The sequence below is a fragment of the Prosopis cineraria genome, unplaced genomic scaffold, assembly GCF_029017545.1.
Source record: "Prosopis cineraria cultivar Desert tree isolate PC_DT_omini unplaced genomic scaffold, ASM2901754v1 PC4, whole genome shotgun sequence".
In the NCBI taxonomy this organism is placed as follows: domain Eukaryota; kingdom Viridiplantae; phylum Streptophyta; class Magnoliopsida; order Fabales; family Fabaceae; genus Prosopis; species Prosopis cineraria.
Window position 1 is genome coordinate 21308961 of NW_026555335.1, and position 19732 is coordinate 21328692.

General features: G+C 31.9%; 1 long non-coding RNA gene across 6 annotated transcripts in view; it reads right to left on the reverse strand.

Moving 5' to 3' along the window:
* Positions 1 to 1005: 1005 nt before the first annotated feature.
* The window catches only part of LOC129309156 (uncharacterized), a 29142-nt gene continuing 10415 nt past the window's right edge, over positions 1006 to 19732 (reverse strand). Inside the window, exons 4-7 of one of the 6 annotated variants that reach the window (XR_008592856.1) lie at positions 19449 to 19609; positions 17708 to 18352; positions 8837 to 8898; positions 1006 to 1444 (exon numbers count right to left, since the gene is read on the reverse strand). This is a non-coding gene — a long non-coding RNA (uncharacterized LOC129309156). Of the gene's footprint in view, positions 1445 to 5869; positions 6378 to 8836; positions 8899 to 16157; positions 16220 to 17707; positions 18353 to 19448; positions 19610 to 19732 lie in introns of those variants that run through there. The other 5 variants (XR_008592855.1, XR_008592854.1, XR_008592861.1 and 2 more) reach the window with 5 other exon arrangements.

Consider the following 19732-nt stretch of genomic DNA (forward strand, 5'->3'; position numbering starts at 1 on the left):
AAAATGGTGGACGTTGAAAGTTTGTCATTTTTGCTATCAAATGATAGCAGAAATTTGAACTGGCATGCCATGGCGCATGGCATCTCACATCGTGGCACATGATACAGAAGGTCAGGTGTGTGGCTTTGTGCCACATGCCACAACGCATGTATTGCACGCTGTGGCACATGGCCTATATTCCAACCTAATTTTATAGTTTTGGTATATGCAATTTGTGTTATGAATGCTTATGGGTTGTGTTCACTGCGCATTATTTAAATGTATTATGATTTAGATAATTTTGCACAATGAGTCTGTTGCTCACCGCAAGTGCACGGGTCGTAACAAGTAATATAAAATGAGTAGAGTATCATTCCCTCGAGAATTTATTTAGAAAACTATAATCAAGCAAAAGACTAAGCAAATTTGATCAAGTTGAGCTACACAAAGTTAGGTGAAAATAATTTGCAAATGAAACTAACATTAGAAAATAAAGAAAAGTGAGTGATTTACAAACTTCTAACACAATTTAGGACCTAGGATTATTATCCCCTTTGCATTTCATAATACCAAAATTACGTCCTCTTATAAATGCTTTTAATAAAAATAAGTACTAACTAAGGGTTCTAAAAATACTTGGACAAGCTCTCTCAAGTCATGAACAAGTGTTTAGTTAAATTAATTGCCCAATCTCTTGTTACAATTAATAAAACTCAATTTTGAATACCAACCCTAATGTGGCTATGCAAGGCTAGCAAGTATATCTCTATCTTACTAGCAAAACCATCCATTCAACATGCAAATATCAAGTTCTTACACAATTTTACCCAAGTTGTACACTCAACTTAGCCCTCTCAAGCATCAATTAAGCGAACCCAATATTTAAATGATGGCCAATCATGTAGAAGCATTAAGGAAAGAGTAAAATAAACACATATATATCATTAATCATAAAAAGAAGGAGAAATATAGTGTTAATCCATACAAGGGTTCCAAATAATCCTAGAACAAAAGGGTTTAACTACTCATAATCATCCACAAACTATAAAATATACAAAATAAGTGGACCCATTTCAGATTACAAGAGAGGAAAGGGAAGAGGAATAGAAAAACCAAAGAAAATGAGCTCCAAATTCCTTTAAAGCTTCAATCTCTTGATCTCAACTCTTCCAATGCCCAAACCCTAGCACAACCAAGCTCCAAAAGTGTCTAAAAGTCTGAAGAATGCATTCTGGATTGAGCTCTCAGCTTATATGTGTCCTAGCCAACTAATTTCTGATAAATGAAATGCAGTGTTTTTCTAACAGCGACGAAAGTCGCGAACGAAAGTCACGACTTTGAGACGACTTTGGCAGTTTTGCACTATTTTTATAGCTAACGAAAATCATTCATTTTGTTCTTGATTTTTTCATCCAAAAGCCTTCCGAAAACCTCCACAAAGCTCCAGAAATGCTTCTAATTAAAACTACAATCAAAATAACATGAAATTAGGCTAAAAATATTAAATTAAAGCCAAGAACACAAGCCCAAAACAAAATGCACATTTTTCTAATTTGGGCAATAAAAACATATACAATTGAACCAAAATGGATTAGAATCTAAGAAAAATGTGATGAAATAACGTGAACTTTTAGATGTTAACACACTCCCAAATTTAGATTTTTACTCGTCCTCGAGTAAAACAAGTAATAAAACATCTAGATTGACCAATTATTCATCTACTAAGCATGCATGAAAATATCCTTACTAGTTGCTCCAAATATATATCAAAGAGGATAGCAGTGAAATATAAAGGAATGCCCGATTTACAAATTAAGATCATGCTTTCCAACAATTTAGAAATGTGTGTGTGTGTGACCAGAGAATGATTTTCCTGCAATTATCAAGTCAAAATGTAACAACTCAATATGCATGGAACAAGCTCAATATCAAGACTTCATATGCCTAAACTCTTCTTCTCTCTCCACTAAAAGATCACTTAACATAATTCAAAATCAATGGGACTTTGTAAGCTTGTAGCGTGGCCGAAGATTTTGGGCTAATTGAAATGAAAGGATAAATGAAATTCAAAGAGCTTGAGATAAATGACAATGAGAAGCCAACAATTATATCCTTACTAGCCAAATACTTTACCCCAAACTTATCTCAAATATCATTTCTTGTACTCTAAATTTATTGATATTGAAACTCTTTTTTTTTTTTTGCAATTTTTTTCATGTATATTTCTATTTTTTTATACTTTTTTTTAAGAGCACAATTAGTAGAATTTCAAACTTCATTTCCATTCCTCACACTCAAATTTACAACAATAACACCTTAAATAACTAAACCAATCTTCCTCACTAGCACACAATTTTTTTTCATCACTTATCTCAAGAGTAAAGTAGTTCATGGTTTTCAAGTTGTAGAGGCTAGGGTCTAATGTAGGTTTCAAAAAGAAAATACATAAGATTTTTAATTCCAGGCTCAAAAAGGGGTTCAAGTGGAAATGATGCAATAGGTGGGCTTGAAAGGCTCAAATGCAATTGAAAGAATGCCCAAATCATATTTTAATATCATGCGAAGTGATTAAAATGCCTCAAGAGATTCCAAGATAGGTTCTAGAGTTTCTCAATTGAGAAAGAAAATGCACATCAACTTGCCACAAAATTTCCTAATAGAGGCATTTAAATCATTGTTTGATTCAAAAGTGCAAAAGAAAATTTCACAAATTACTAGAAAGCAAGCCTTAACCCTGCAATTCAAGCATGCCAAAATATTGCTCACAACTTCCTATAAAACATACAGTTTAAGCAACGTTCTATCATTGGATCATGCATTCTGTTCAATAAATAATTTCTCAATCTAGCTCAAATTTCAAAAGAGAGGAACCATAAATAGCTAAGTTTCAAAATTGAAGTTCATGTCAAATCAACCAAAATAATACCCTCACCCCAAACTTAAATTGAACAGTGTCCTCACTGTCAAAAGAGGAAAGTAAGGGCCCTTTCTCATGCAATTATACAATCAAACAACAATAGAAAGGTTGCATGAGAGACACAAAAAGCACAACCTGTAACAAAAGAGTATTTCAACAATATCCACAGGTAACAAAACAACTATAGAACTAGAATTAAGACAAGCTAATCTATGTGATCTCTTGGGAACTTTGAGGTAGAGAGGAGGATGAATGACAAATGTGATTCATGCTAAAAAAGAACGAAAGTGGACAAAGCTCAAGTGGCTAGAATTATGGATAGTGACAAGGGAAAGAACCTGAAAGATTTAGGGGGAAAAGGTTTGTATTGAAGTGATTGAGTGAGGTTAGCATTCATTGAGGGTAAAGTTTGGGCAAGAGAAAAAAAACAAGAGGAAAAAATTCTTTCTTTTTTTAATTTTTAATTTTTTTTGAAAATTTTTCCAAAGTCATGACTTTCAGATTAGGCTTAAATTTGAAATCACGACTTTCATCTTCTTTGGACGCCTATCAGAACTTTTGACAGCAAAAATTCTACAGCAATCTGTTTTAACAATTTGATTTGATTACCCCTTAAAACCTCTCCCAATCACCAAATTCACTCCAAAATTAATCTCCAACCACCACCCATCAACCAAAAACAATTTTTTTCAATTAAAATGCAATCAAACCCCCAAAAGAACCATTTTTCATGGGAATCAAACCATAAAAATTTGCATTCACTTTAATAAGCTCAAAATAATTGCCAAGTCAAGTTCATGATCATAAAAACAACTTAAATAGCTTGACTTCCCTGAAATTTTCCCTTCTCTTGAAATCTTTTAGTCTTTTGCCACATTTCTTGCTTCTCCAAAGGCACACACTTCCTCATATCTCTATATTAACCTACAAAAGATACAAGATCACACATAATTTATTAAAAAAACTAAACTACAAAGGAAAAATCAAAAGATGAGGTTTAAAGCTTGGGTTGCCTCCCAAATAGCGCTTGGTTTATAGTCCTACAGCTTGACTCTTCTTCACAAATATCTAATCAAAGGTATCAAAGACTAAGATCACCTTGTCCTCATTTCTCTTCATATGACAAGGCTTCAACAAGAATGGGCATTCATCAAAACAAGCAACACATGTTCCCTTAATCAAATTTGATTTCAAGGTACATGATTCAAGAAGACCATTGATAGGCTCTAATACAATTTTTTCACAAATATCATTCAAGGCCCCCTAATATTTTAAACCCCTAATGAAATCTACTTGACTCTCATCAGTAAGAGTCAAAACTTCTATAAGATGATCAAGTATATAAACTCTTGGAATTTCCTCTTTTCTCTTTTCTTCAAAATCCAATGGATAAGGCTCCACAATTGAAGCATCAACCAAACACTTTTTGTTCCTTTCCTCATTAGCTTCAAACTTAAAATCACACTCAAAATCATCACTAGCTATTGGAAATTCTTTCACACACCCTACAGTCATTTGTTCACTTAAGTCCTCATCTTTTATATAAGGATCATTTGAAATATCATTAAAAACACCTTTTTGATTTAAAGACTCAAAGGTAGAAGCCATTTTACTAGCTTGGAGTGTTAAATTTTGAAGAGCCAATGCATGTTCATTAATTTTCTTTTCTTGCCAAGCTCTCATTTCGTTTTGATTATCTAGGATACGTTGAAGCATATCCTCTATTGTTGACTTCTTCTCATGAATGTGGGTGCTTTCATCAACATGAGTATTGTGTGATGTATGAGGATGTGATGCATATGAGGAAAGAGAATGAGTAAAATCCCAAGACAATGCTTGTTCATGATTCCATCTAAGGTCAAGAGTATTATCATGAAAGTTAGTTTGGGCCCTAGCGTAATCTTCCTCCACATAATTCAAAGGTGAGACATGGGAGCATTGCTCATTATATAGTGATCAATCCCATAAAAATTACAACAAGTATAATCATATTGGGATTCACAAGCATTAGTGGCATAACTAGAATTTATATGAGTATCATACTCATATCCTCTGCTTGGCCTATTAGTCCACCAAGGAGAATCCATACACCAAGAGAACAAAAACACAAACTAATTCTTGGTGCAAGGAAAGCATAAGACAAAACTCTAGAAAACACAAAAACACACAAAAAGAACAAATATAAATAAGAACACAAGAAAACAAGCAATAAGATGAAACACAAACACACAAGAAACAATATTTACAATGCTCAAGTGAAATCTACTATCACTAATCTAAGGTTGACCACAATATTTTCAAAAGCAAATCCCCAGCAATGGCGCCAAAAACTTGTTACTCACCGCAAGTGCATGGGTCGTAGCAAGTAATATAAAATGAATAGAGTATTGTTCCCTCGAGGATTTGTTTAGAAAACTATAATCAAGCAAAAGACTAAGCAAATTTGATCAAGTTGAGCTACACAAAGTTAGGTGAAAATGATTTTGCAAATGAAACTAACACTAGAAAATAAAGAAAAGTGAGTGATTCACAAGCTTCCAACACAATTTAGGACCTAGGATTATTTATCCCCCTTGCATTTCATAACATCAAAATTACCTCCTCTCATAAATGCTTTTAATGAAAATAAGTGCTAACCTAGGGTTCTAAAAATACTTGGACAAGCTCTCTTAAATCATGAATAAGTGTTTAATTAAATTAATTGCCCAATCTCTTGTTACAATTAATAAAACTCAATTTTGAATACCAACCCTAATGTGGCTATGCAAGGTTAGCAAGTATATTTCTATCTTACTAGCAAAATCATCCATTCAACATACAAATATCAAGTTCTTACACAATTTTACCGAAGTTCTACACTCAACCTAGCCCTCTCAAACATCAATTAAGTAAACCTAATATTAAATGATGGCCAATCATGTAGAAGCATTAAGGAAAGAGTAAAATAAACACATATATATCATTAATCACAAAAAGAGAGGAGAAATATAGTGTTAATCCATACAAGGGTTCCAAATAATCCTAGAACAAAGGGTTTAGCTACTCATAATCATCCACAAGCTACAAATATACAAAATAAGTGGACCCATTTCAAATTATAAGAGAGGAAAGGGAAGAGGAATAGAAAAACTGAAGAAAATGAGTTCCAAATGCCTTTAAAGCTTCAATCTCTTGATCCCAACTCTTCCAATGCCCAAACCCTAGCACAACCAACCTCCAAAAGTGTCTAAAATTCTAAAGAATGCATTCTAGGTCGAGCTCTTAGCTTATATGTGTCTTAGCCAACTAATTTCTGATAAATGAAACGCAGCGTTTTTCTAACAGCGACGAAAGTCGCGAACGAAAGTCACGACTTTGAGACGACTTGGTAGTTTTGCACTGTTTTTATAGCTAACGAAAATCATTCATTTTGTTCTTGATTTCTTCATCCAAAAGCCTTCCAAAAACGTCCACAAAGCTCCAGAAATGCTTCTAATCAAAACTTCAATCAAAATAACATGAAATTAGGCTAACAATATCAAATTAAAGCCAAGAATACATGCCCAAAACAAAATGCACATTTTCCTAATTTGGGCAATAAAAACATATACAATTGAACTAAAATGGATTAGAATCTAAGAAAAATGTGATGAAATAATATGAACTTTTAGATGTTAACAGAGTCTTGGTCCAAGCTTTTCAAATAAAATATTTGATTACTGATTGGTGTGATTAATGTAATGATTTAGTTAATCTTCTTTTGTGTCTAGCAGATATAGGGGAGGGTTATATCTATAACATCTTGAATTTCTAATCCTACATTAATGGCTGATTAGTGAATGAATTGGTGATTTAATGTGGGATTAAGGTTCTGAGTAATAAAGTGTTATATTGACTCATTTGGGATGTTATATGAATAGATACGAGCGAAAGAATAGAGTCTCGAACAGAGCATGTGAGTAAAGTGAGGATTTCCCTTACTATGCCACGTGCTATAGTAAGGGATAGATGCGCCGCAGCACATGAATCAAAAATCCGATTAATACGGATGTGCCAGCTCATGAAAACAGAAAGGGAGAGCATGAGACAAGAGGTCTGGCGTGGAGAAGAGTAAGGGATATGCTAGGGCAAGCATAATCAAGAGTAAAGACGGTGTTTCTAACCTGTTACTTATTGGGTAAGTCATGTAATGCCTTAACCTCCGAATCTACCCTATTTTCTCTTAGTTTTAACTAATAAGAAATTGAATCCAGGGTTTTAAGGAGTTGATTTCTTACCTTATAGCAATAGAAATGTTCTTCAAAACTAAGCTAATGCTTTAAAGCTATAAGCAAGATTTGCCCCAATTTAGAGACTTGCACCAATTTAGAGAGAGAGAGTAGTGAGAGAAAATTGTTAGAAAACATTAAAGCTTGAAATGAGAGGCAATCGTTGACAATATGCATAATCGAGTGTGAAATGTGGATTTAATAGCGATTAAGTGCTTAAATATGATAATTGGCACTTTTGGTTCATAGAGGAATTAACTCCAAATGCCAATTCTGTGTAGATTCTAGTGTAATGCATGAATTACAAGAAAGGAGTTTGAATAGGGTTAAAGTTACATGGGTAACCCTTTCTATCAAACAGAATAGTTGAGATAAACATATAGTTTATTATATTTATCAACTATTATAACTATTTAGAAGTAAACAACAAAATGATGAATTTATTGTTTTAAGAGTTTTTTTTTATGCATGATGTGCATTGAAAATGATTTTAGCATGATCATTGGTTTGTGAAATAGTTTTGCGAAAGGTTATTGATTTCAAATGATGTATATATATGTTATGATCTTATATATTGAGGAAATGTGTATAAGTAGTGAAAATTGTGAAAGAGCATGATCATAGGGGGTGGGAGTTCACCCAAGATATGTGGAAATGTGTGTGTGTGTGGAGACATGAGAGTGAAAAAAATCCATATAGTTAGGCTAACACCATGGGACTTTCGATGCAGCATTATATGGGCTAGTACCATGGGTAATCCGATATAGCATATTATGGGACTATTATCATGGGACATCCAGATAGTCTATCAACTCCCTAGTGCCCGTTAGGGTATAGTTAGGAGTCAACAACACCTCTATCACAAGTGTGTAAAGAGGGAAGCCATAGTCCATAGGTGGGTTAGATTACCTTTGGCAAGTATGCTTGGGTCAACAAGTAATTGATCCAAAAGAGCCTATAGTTTTGTGTCGGAAAACTTTGTAGGATCGATGGATAGTTGATCATGCTAAGGTGTAAAAGTGTTTGAAATATGAATTATATGCAAAAGTGATGATTTAGTTGTGATATACTACATATATATGCTATAATATGATTTTTATTACTTTAACATGATTATTTGTGGTAATAGACGTTTAATGAGCTATATTGGTTATTGAGATTTTTGTCTCACCTGTGATTATTTACATTTTTTCATATTTTAGTGCTAGTGGTTCAAAGGGAAAGGATATAAGTTAAGTTGGCATCTTTCGCCTAAAATTTTTGTAAGAATTAATGTAATGATAAGTATACTTGACTTATTTACATTTTTCAAATAAGGCTCTACCTCACTATGTGGTCAAGAATCATAAGTATACTTGACTCTTTTAAATGGGGCTCCACCTTACCATTTGTATTAAGTTCTCACATATATAATACAATTCACAATCAATTTCATATTCAACAAATACATAAAAGTAGAACAATTTACATAATGAGATACATTTACTTGAATAGTATCTAGGCCTACTTGCATACCCACTACTAGGGCACTTTTGGTGAGATGCAACATCATATATATATATATATATAAGCAAGTTTTCACAATACAATTCATATATCTCATATTATCCATTCACATATACTTATGCATCTTAGTTGGCAACTCTACTATCACAACTCACTATACATTCATTTACACAAATGGCAGTCATACCACTACCAAGTGAGGCTACTCTTTTCTTGATTCCTTTCTCAGTCTTCTCGTGCTCTCTTCACCTATGTTCAAAAGTAATAGAGTGAGACATATATCCCAGTAACTCGAAGGTAACCTTAATTACCGGCTAGTAAGCAAAATCATAAATAAGAGATAAAGTAACATGTATTTCAATAAAAGCAATATCATATACATATACAAGAATTCATTCTCATCAATCTCATCATGCTCATGCTAATGCATTCTTAGTTTCACTTAGTGGATTAACCTCTATGCTCGAACCAGGACTTCCAGTCACATGGAATAGGACCCACCATACTAGTGTTCAGATTAAGTAATTCTCTTCGCATATGGGTGGTCTCCAAGGTCCATCATGGTGGAGTTAAACTCTACGCTCTAGATCATCAAGACTTTCTAACCTTATATAGAGTAGGACCACAACCTTCTACCCTAGTATAGGGTAACCTCCTGAATCAATTCATATCCTAGGTTCGTCATGGTGGAGTTAAGCTCTATGCTTTGGATCACCAAGATTCTCCTTAGTCCATCGTTGCAGAATCAAGCCTTATGCTTTAGATCATTAGGACTTCCTAGACCTCCTTAGAGTAAGGTTGCATAATCCTACTATAATCCATGGTATACTCACGAATGCAATGCATGTCAATGCACATGTCACCTCAAATTCATTTTAATCAATACTCACACCCCTGTATGTATATTCTTTCACAATGCTACTATTTTATTAGTTCACAACACAATACACATAGTTATATAAAAATAATAGTAAACAATTTCACAAACAACAAGTAAACATTAATAAGAGCTAAGACGGTCCCATCCTAATTCCTAATGGAACAGGACGATTTTCAGGATGAGAAGGGATATGGAATAAAAATTTAATCCAAGTCTTTTTTTCAGGACAACATATGGGACAAGGGTGTCCCATTCCCATACCGTCCCATAAACACCCCTAATGAAAAGAAAGCAGTTTCCCATTATGTTGGCCTTGGCAATGCCCATTAATAAGAGCTAGGACTAGATCCCTTGTCATGTTGATTCGTACATATCTTGTCCTGTTTTCACCAATGACCAATTATATGTTATTATTTTTTATGTTTGAAGCATAGAGTCTAAATATATTAGTTCTTGATCAGAATGATTGCTTTAAAGATATAACTTTTAATATCATTTATAAAAATGTCTTTGATAATTTGATCTAAATAATTATAAATTTTTGTTAATCTACTTCTCATATCACATCCATTTACATAGTATACATTTTGTTTTTACCATTTGCTTTAGTCTGATATGTATATTTACTACTAAATAATTATAATTACACAACTCCATTACGTACAGGATAATATATATATAGATAAAGTGTCTACTACAAGTTATTCTTTCAAACCTTTTTATAAAAAGCTATAATATAAAACCCATACATCGCTCAAGTACTTTACTAATTTCTTCTAAGGGAGGATGTGTTGCTGTAATTGATGTATTATTTCTACACTTTCAATTTCTTATTCTAGCTATGTTAACATTTATCATTAGAAGTTCTTATTATTTTTTTTTCTTCAGTTTTCCTTATTCTAACTGGCTAGTTTAACTAGCTTTGGGAAGATCCAGCTAGTGGGTAACTTTATTTCTCTGTGCTTCATTGTTTTTGGGGTTATTATTGAGGTTTTAGAGGGGTTCTCTTATCTGTATTAACATTGATTCTCCTTTAGGGGTTTCTTTTTATGGCTTTAAAGTTTCGATGTGTTTTCTGTATTTTAAACATAATCCTATATTGTATGACCATATATGTGACTTCTTTGTTCTAAGAGCCTTGACTACTTATTTTCATAACTAAGGCTTCTCTACAATCTTTGTCTTTTAATCCTATAACAATTCAAAAAACAATCAAAACGGACTAGTCCTTCAAACAAATTTGACTGTCTTATTCCTATTAAAGATTTCTAAAAATGTTTTTCTTCTCTTTTATCTCTTAAACAAATGAATATAGTTTCATCTCAACCTAACATAATATTAAGTTAAATTGTAACTTGTATCATTCCTATATGTATCTAATTATATTTTTCTTTATGTTTAATAACCATTTCTTTTGAAATCATATAAAAATATTGTCTTTATTTGTTTATTCCTATTTCATTTTTTATAGTTTGCATTATATAAGAAAAAATAAAAGATGTCTTTTTATAAACTTCTTTTTCTTTAAAGTTTGGCATTGACCAATTTGTTAATATGTCTTGTAAATTTACTGTTATTATTTCTGTTTCTTCAAAAAATTTGACCATTTTCTACCTCTTCTATCTCTCCTTCAACTTTACTGTTAATATTTGACTTTAAAATGATACTCTTAAGACTTATCCTTTCTTCCATTTTGGACTCAGATCATAATATCTTACTGAACTAACTCATTTTTGAATTTTTAATAGGTTTTATTTTCTACCTTTATTTTTCTTCCTATGCTTGAACGGAACATCTCTACTTAATCCAACGGACTTATAGACATTGGCGAGCCCAGGTTCATAGGCTTACCACCATTTTCACTAAGAAAAATTTAAATAGTATAAAATAAAAATAATTTAAATAGATCAATCAGTAAGTGCAAAATGAATAAGTTCTGACACCATGAATCATATATAGATGTGTGTATGTGCATAGATATGTACACACATAGATGTTCGTGTGTGTGTGTGTCCATATATAGATATGTGCGTATATATACATGTATAGATGTACACATATAACATTTATTCTATCTTTACTTTTTTTTCTTTTAAATTTAACATTTCAAATTTTTTATTTATTTTTGATAACCAGTTTTTTGTTTTATTTTTATCTATTATATTCCATTTTCTTAAATTAAGTGTTTTTGCTTGTTCCACAGATATAGCTTCATATTTAAATATTGATTTCATGGGATCTATTTGTTTTTAATTAAAGAGGCTTTATTTATTGCTTTGTTTTCTAATTTATTTTCTATTTTTTCTAATTGTTAACCTGTTGTATGTAAAGTTATATTTGTATAGTTTTTTGGCTGTACAGTTTTTTGTGTTTCTTTATTTTCTTGAGAATTTATTCTCTTTAGTGGTGAGATTATTATTTCAATTTCTCCTATATTAATGGTTATTTCTTCTTAGGGAGGATGTGTTGCTTTAATTGATGTATTATTTCTACACTTTTAATTTTTAGTTCTAGCTGTGTTGACATTTACCAAAGGGTGATTTTTTTTAAGGGATTAAATATTCCATTATCATAAGTATATAATTCTAACCACTTAATGATATAAATATGTTCTCTTAATTATCTTAATTCTTTATAATAGGTTTCTCTAATTTTTTTCTCTTTCTTCTTCTAAAAAATATTTAAAAAACCAATTTCTTTTATCTCTATTTTTGGATAACATAAATTCTTCTCTTAATATTTCTTTATTTAATTCAAAATCTTCTCTTCTTATTACCATTAATGAATTTCTTATGGATTGTTAGTCGATAGATGGTTGAAATTCTCTATTTATTACTGTCTATATTTCTAACTCTGTTTTCACTAAAGTTTTTTCTTCTTTACTCTAGATGTTTCCACCTGATATATTGGTTGAGAGATTTTTGGATTGAAATCTACTCCCATTAATTTATATCCTATGCTGAAATTATCTATAGATGATTTTGAGATTATTATAGGTGTTTGTTCTCTAAATTTGTAAGAGATTGACCTATTTAATATTTCATAAATTATATCTCCTTTAAAAGTTCTTACTATTTCTTGTAGTTTTCCATGTTCTAACTGCATTGTTATAACTAATTTTGGGAAGGTTCAACTAGTAGGTAATTGTATTTTACTATGTTTTATTCTTTTTGGAATTATTACTAATGTTTTAAAAGGGTCCAACTAGTAGGGTTTACTGTGCTTTATTCTCCATTAGGAGTCTTCTATGGCTTTAAAATTATAGTGTTTTGTGTATTTTAAACATAATCCTCTATTGCACAACCATATACTTGACTCCTTTTTTTCAAAAGTGTTTACTACCTATTTCCATTACTAAAGCTTCTCTACAATCTTAATCTTTTAATCTTGTATTATAATTCAGTAAACAATCAAAATAGAGTGATCCTTTGAATAAATTTGACTATATTATTCCAACTAAAGATTTTAAAAAATCTTTATCTTGTCATTTGTCTCTTAGGCAGATGAATACAAGTTCATCTAAACCTAACCTAAAATTAGATTTAACAATCACTATTTCTTCTAAAAACATATAAATCTATTGTCTTTTCTTTCTTTATTCCTATTTCTTTTTCTATAGTTTGTGTTATATACGAAAAATCAAAAGATGTTTTCTTATTAACTTTTTCTTAAAGGTTGGCATCGACTAATTTGTTAATATGTCTTGTAAATTAATTGTTGTTATTTTTTTTTCCAAAAATTTGATGAAGAAAAGAAGAATAGAAAAAGGTTTCATAGGAGAAAAGGATAGTAGACAAGGAACTCACAAAAATCAAAAGAGGATAAAGAAAAGAAAAATCACTAAAAGCAATTCAACTATGATTAAGAAAAGCAATCTAAGCTCCACAGAAGACATATCAACTCGAGTTATTCTCAACTCTAAAAAATCAAAAGATCTTGAGTTTTATAGATATTGAATTGTCTAACCCCTTCACTCTCCCAATAAAACTCTCACCACTTGTTATATTTTCCTTTCTTTTAGGCTTACTTTCCTTTACTCTCTTCCAACCTTCTTTACAAGTGCTCTATGCCTTTTTCTCTTTTATATTAATAAAAGTTATATGTTTATATTTATATTTTGTTTCAATCTTTATATTATTTAAACCGATCCGCTTTCATGTATGGTATTAGAGCTTGGTTGATTTTGCACTTACTGATTAATCTATTTACACTATTTTTATTTGATACTGTTTAAATTTTTCCAAGTGGAAATGTTGGTAAGCCTGTGAGCCCAAACCTATCAGTATACATATATAGATACACACACACAGATATATATACACCATATACAAAAGAGGATCAATTTAAAACATATAAAGATTAAACTAGAGTATAATTATGAACATATATATATATATATATATATAAGAGAAAAGGATAGAGTGCATACACAGAAGGCTGAGAAAGGTGAAGGAAAGAAGGAAAATATTACAAGTGGTAGGAAAGGAAAAGGATAAGTTTATAACGAGAGAGAGACAAAGAGTAGGAAAAACCAATGTTTATAAAACTCAAGATCTTTTGATTTTATAGAGTTTAGAAGAATAACTTTGAATGTCTTTTGTGCAACCACGATTGCTTTTCTTAACCGTGGTTAAATTTTTTTTTTGGTGCCTCATTTTTTCTTCATCTTCTTTTGACTTTTATAACTTCTTTGTTTGTTATTCTTTTCTCCTATGACACCTTTTCCTTTTCTTTTCTTCTTTTCTTCACCAACTTTTGACTTTTGTGGCTCTCTGTTTCCCAAGACACCTTTTTCTTTTTCTTTTCTTCTTTTATTCACCTACTTTTGAGTTTTGTGGCTCTTTGTTTCTTGCAAGACTTTTTCTTTTATTTTCTCTATCGACCACCAACTGATATTGTTCAAAGTTGGCTCTAAATATGTCATCAATCTCTATTTTTTGTGTAGAGGAACCTACATTTGAAGTTGTCGTTGATGCTTGTGAGGCTACCTCTAGAATAAGAGACCCATTTTTTTTTATATTTTTACCGCTACCAATTGTGTCATTAATTTATTTTTCTCAACCATGAAGGAAGCTACTTGTGAGGTTTCTCTTCATATCTATCTTGGAATATTTCTAATATTGATATTCAACTATCAAAGAACTGCTTTAGTGTTAGCATATTCTTGATTGTTTTTTATCCACCATCTGACTCTCAATCTTTTAGCCAAGTAATTGACTGTAGGACATGGTGGCCTTTCATTTACCACAGCAAAACACCAACTTATTAGCCATTGTGCTCTAATATGATAAAAGAAATAAAATGGCTTTTCATTTTCTTTAAAATAAATTTTTCTTTAAAATGTTCATATCCCTCTACCATAAGTGGAGAGAGTTTTTTCTTTACTAGTTCAAAAATATGAAACTGAACCATTTTGAAAAACTATTTGAACAACCCCTAGTTAACAAGGTAAACTAGGAATGATCATGATTTTTGTATTATAAAACGTTGTACCATACCTCTTTATAATCATAATTATAACAATTATAAGTCTGTTCATGATAGTTTATTGGAATTTTTTTTTTGTTGTGAAAGGTGAGTAACCCCATGTAGTTGAAGTTAATATCTTATGAATCTTTATTTGACTATAAAGGCTTTCATCTTTCTCTTAATGAGTGATAGTGATGGATCTTGATGCCACCAAAATTAGCCCATAATATTTTCTATCTTTTTTTCATATTTGTTGGAATATAATTTTGAATTTCTTCTTCCTTGTGAGGCGGAAATATGGCCTGTATTGTATGAGAAATACATTCTCTTTAGAATTATGGCTCTATCCAACAAACTTTCATATATATTCTTTAGGAATATTGGCTAGGGTTTGGTTTTTCTGACTGAACAGTAGCATGCTAATATGTTGCTTGCTAGTATGTTTGGGGTTTTAAGGTTCTATCTTGGAGAATATAGTCTTCAATTTTTAAAGGTCTATTGGCTTTTGATTTTTGTGGAGTGGCTAACTATATAGCCATACCTTTATCTTTTTGTTAATTTACTCATCTTGAAAAGATTTTCTCTATAAAAATTCTTTTGTTAGAAAATCTAGAAGAGAATTATTTAAAATGTATTTTGAAATGAAAATAAGATAAAATTGCTTGCCATCTAGCATAAATATGTTTTGAAGCCAAATTTTTAACATCCTTTTGTAAAATATCTTTTGCTACTGCTTTAGAATCTATTTTTATGAAAAAAATTTGATTTATCAAATCGCTTGGAATTTTAAAACACACAAAATAATAGATAAAATTTCTTTTTTAATAGTGGAATAATGCTGTTGAGCCTTTGTCCATACTCCTAAGTAAAATCTAATTATTTTTTATTTATCTTCATCTAATGTATTTAAGATTCCTTCATATCCAATTTTTAATACATCTATCTCCATTATCTTAAAGACTATTGGAGTTGCTATCCCTAAATAGGTAGGCTTTTGACCTGTTGTTTTAACTTTTTTTTTACTATTTCTATAATTTTGTTTTTCCATCCTGGAAGGTTTTTTTTTTTTTTGAAATCTTTTAAAAAGTAAGGCTATCTTTATCACATTATCTTTAGAAGGAAGTATGCTACTATGAGTTTGCAGTGCCAAGAAGCTTACTTTATTCAAAAGATCGAAGCGTACATACAGAAGGGAGAAGATCTAACAGAATCACACCAAATCTGCCCTTGTAACAAAGAAAGATCATAATAAATATTCTGATTCTAATATCCCCTATAAATCTGTAACAAATATCTCTAAGGAAATATAGATGCTAGATAAAAGCTTAGGTTTATTCTGATGGAAGGAAATACATATATAGAGGAGACGCAAACATTAAAACAGATAGGATCTAGTCGAGATACTAAAAACAAAAAGAATTAGGAAAAAAAACTCTTAAAATTCAAGGACAGATGCAATACATAAAAACATAATATTAAAACACAGTAAATGATAAATATTAAATATAAATTAGGGCACAGGGCCCACTGGGCTTTGTTCGGCACCAACATTCCCCTTCAAGCTAGTGAATAGATTAAGTCATTCCCAACTTGCTTCTAAATTCTTCTAATAATAACCTAGCCAATGGCTTGGTGAATACTTCAGTAACTTGTAGCTGTGATGGTATATGAGCTAAATCAATAATTCTCTTATCTATCTTCTGCTTAATGAAGTTCTTGTCTATTTCAACATGCTTCATTCTTTCATGATGTATAGGGTTTTCAACCATAGCTATCACAAACTTGCTATCACACCTAATCTTAATAGGTGAATCTATTGTAAATTTTAGTTCTTTTAGCATTCTTTGTAGCCATATTCCTTCACACACTTCATAAGCTAAGGCCCTTAGTTATGATTCTGCACTACTATAAACAACAGATTGCTTTTTGCTCCTCTATGTCACTAGATTTCCCTACATAAAAGTGCAATACCCAAAAGTGGACCTCTTATCAAGGCTAGAGCCTCCATGGTCAGCATCTGTATAAATTTTGATTCCTCTATAATCACGTTTAGCAAAGAAAATTTCTTTATCGAGAGTCATCATAAGGTACATTCTATAAATCGCCTGCATATTCTTCTCTCTTAGATCATTAGTAAACCTACTTACCATCCCAATAGCAAAGCTAATATCGAGTCAAGTGTGGGATAGGTAGATAAGTTTACCTACAAGTCTTTTATATCTATTAGCATCAACAGAAAGTAAATCTTCCTTATTATCTAAGGTTGATTCTTCTTAATCCTCCTCTTCTTTAATATCTAATCTACATGAAGATTCCATAGGTGGTTTTGCTAGTCTTGCACCTAGCATCCCTGTTTCTTTTAACAAATCAAGAGTATACTTCCTTTATGACACCACAATCCCTTGGTTAGATCTAGCTACCTCTATTCCAAGAAAGTATGGTAGACCTCCCAAGTCTTTTACGTCAAATTCTTTTTGCAATGACTTATTCAATCTCTGTATTTCAACTGAATCATCACTGCTTAGTACTATATCATCAACATAAATGATAAGCATTGCCATTTTTCCTTCCAAGTGTCTCACAAAGATTGTATGATCAATTTGACACTAAGCGTATCCAAAGTTCTTAATAACTTTAGAGAATCTTTCAAACCAAGCTCAGTTGATTGCTTGAGTCTATATAAAGATTTATATAGTTTGCACACCATACCTGGCTTTCTTTATTTTGATAATCCCTCAAGAATCTCCATGTACACGTCCTCCTTCAAGTCTCCATTGAAAAAAAGCATTTTTAACATCTAATTGATGTAAAGGCCAATCACAATTGGCGGCCAAGGATAATAGCACCCGAATGGTATTCAACTTTGCAATAGGAGCAAACGTTTCTTGGTAATCAATACCATCATAAGTCTGCGAGTACCCTCTTGCAATAAGCCGGGCTTTGTATTTATTAAGAGTTCCATTTGGATTATACTTCTTTGTAAAAACCCATCTACACCCCATACTTTTCTTTCTTGGAGGCAGCTTAGTAATTTTCGAAGTATGGTTTTTCAATGCGGTTAATTCATCATGAGTGGCTTCCTTCCAATTCTAATCAGAAATTGCTTCTTGATAATTAAAGGGTAATCTTTCTTCTGATAACTTTACCATAAAACTTTACATGCAAGGTGAGAGTTTGTCATAAGAGACAAAATTACTAATAGGGTGCATAGTACATTTTCTTAGCCCTTTCCTTAAAGTAATAGGCCACCCATGATCATCAGAAGCTGAAGTTGGAGTTGAATCTTGGATCTAATGAGAGCTAGAAGGGTGATTAGGCTCATCAATAGAATAGCAGCCTTGGCCTCTTCAAATCCTGTATTGTCAATCACAACATGATCAAATACATTAGATTCAGTGTTGTTTGGCTTGGGATCAAATATCAAGGTCTACAATTTGTTCTTGGATGGTTTTAGATGAGTCTTGGGTAGTTTGAGAAGGTTGTGGGTCAAGGATAGGATCATTAGCAAGAAGAGTTAGTGACAAAGTCAAAGGTTCATTAGAGAAACTTGGTTGTGCAGGCTCCCACTCATAGTCACCCTTCCCTTAAATGGGAGGACAAGGGTAATATGGCTGAGTTTCAACAAAAGTGATATTCATAGTGATAAAATTTTTTAAGAGGTGGAAAATAACATTTATAACCCTTTTGAATAAATGAGTATCCTAAGAAGATACATTTCAAGGCTTTGGGATTAAACATTCCACCATTATCATTATGTACATAAGCAAGATGGCCAAAAACACATTTTTGGAACTAGTGATTTAGGTGTATGGTTGGAAAGGTTTTTGTAAGAACCTGAAGAGGTGTATGGAAGTCAAGGGTCCTTGAAGGTAATCTATTGATTAGATGAGCAGTAGTAAGAATAGCTTCTCCCCAATAATGTTTTGGAACACTATGGGTAAACATAAGAGCCCTAGCAACTTTTAAGAAGTGTCCGTTCTTTCTTTCAATAGTGCCATTTTGTTGTGGTGTATGGACACAACTATTTTGATGAATGATGCCATTCTGGTTCAGGTATGTTTGCATGGCTGAGCATGTATACTCTCTTCTATTATCACTACGGAGAACTTTAATGGTAGTTTGAAATTGAGTTTTGATCATGGCATGAAAGTTGATAAAAATGTGGAAAAGGTCAAACTTTTCTCTTAAAATGAAAACCCATGTGAGTCGAGTGTGATCGTCTATAAAAATGACAAACCACTTGGCATTAGTTAAGGAGGGAATGTGAGAAGGTCCCCAAATGTCACTGTGCACAAGAGAAAAAGGTTCAGATGGTACATGTGGATAGGATTTGTAGGTGCTTTTTGTGTGCTTCGAAAGTTGGCAAATATCACATTACAAAGAAAATATATTTTTGTTCATAGAATTGGGAAAAAATTTGGACATGTAATGAAAACTTAAGCAGCCTAACCTATAGTGCCACGACAACACTTCATTATTTGTAAATTGATCAAGTGACTTTGATTTAGCATCAAGACTAGTTGAGAAGCCACGTTCAACTTGCTATATAGCCAAACAATAGAGCCCCTCTATCATCTCAACAGTGCCAATCATCTTCCCCAACTCCAAGTCCTAAAAAGTACACAATTGAAGGAGAAAGTTAACACCACTAGATTGATGCAAAGTCACTTTGCTTATAGAAAGAAGGCTGCACTTCAACTCTAGAGCATATAAAACATTTTCAAGTTTTAATCG